At 57.8% G+C, this 294-nt stretch overlaps 1 protein-coding gene across 3 annotated transcripts in view; it reads right to left on the bottom strand.

Moving 5' to 3' along the window:
* The window catches only part of polr3glb (RNA polymerase III subunit GL b), a 13,958-nt gene that overhangs the window by 10,232 nt on the left and 3,432 nt on the right, over nt 1-294 (bottom strand). The gene's annotated exons all lie outside the window — the stretch shown is intronic.

The raw sequence follows: 294 nt of genomic DNA, 5'->3' as shown, positions 1-294 counted from the left end.
TCACCGTCACCCCCAAGGGACTGAAATCACCGTCACCCCCAAGGGACTGAAATCACCGTCACCCCCAAGGGACGAAAACACCGTCAACCCCCGGGACTGAAATCACCGTCACCTCATGGAACTGAAATCACCGTCATCCCCCGGGACTGAAATCACCGTCACCTCCTGGGACTGAAATCACCGTCACCCCAGGGACTGAAATCACCGTCACCCCCTAGGACTGAAATCACCGTCACCCCCTAGGACTGAAATCACCGTCATCCCCGGGAACTGAAATCACCGTCACCCCCGGGA

The sequence above is a fragment of the Rhincodon typus genome, chromosome 46 (assembly GCF_021869965.1).
Source record: "Rhincodon typus isolate 14 chromosome 46, sRhiTyp1.1, whole genome shotgun sequence".
In the NCBI taxonomy this organism is placed as follows: domain Eukaryota; kingdom Metazoa; phylum Chordata; class Chondrichthyes; order Orectolobiformes; family Rhincodontidae; genus Rhincodon; species Rhincodon typus.
The sequence above is the reverse complement of the archived record's forward strand: the minus strand, read 5'-3'. Positions and strand labels throughout refer to the sequence as shown.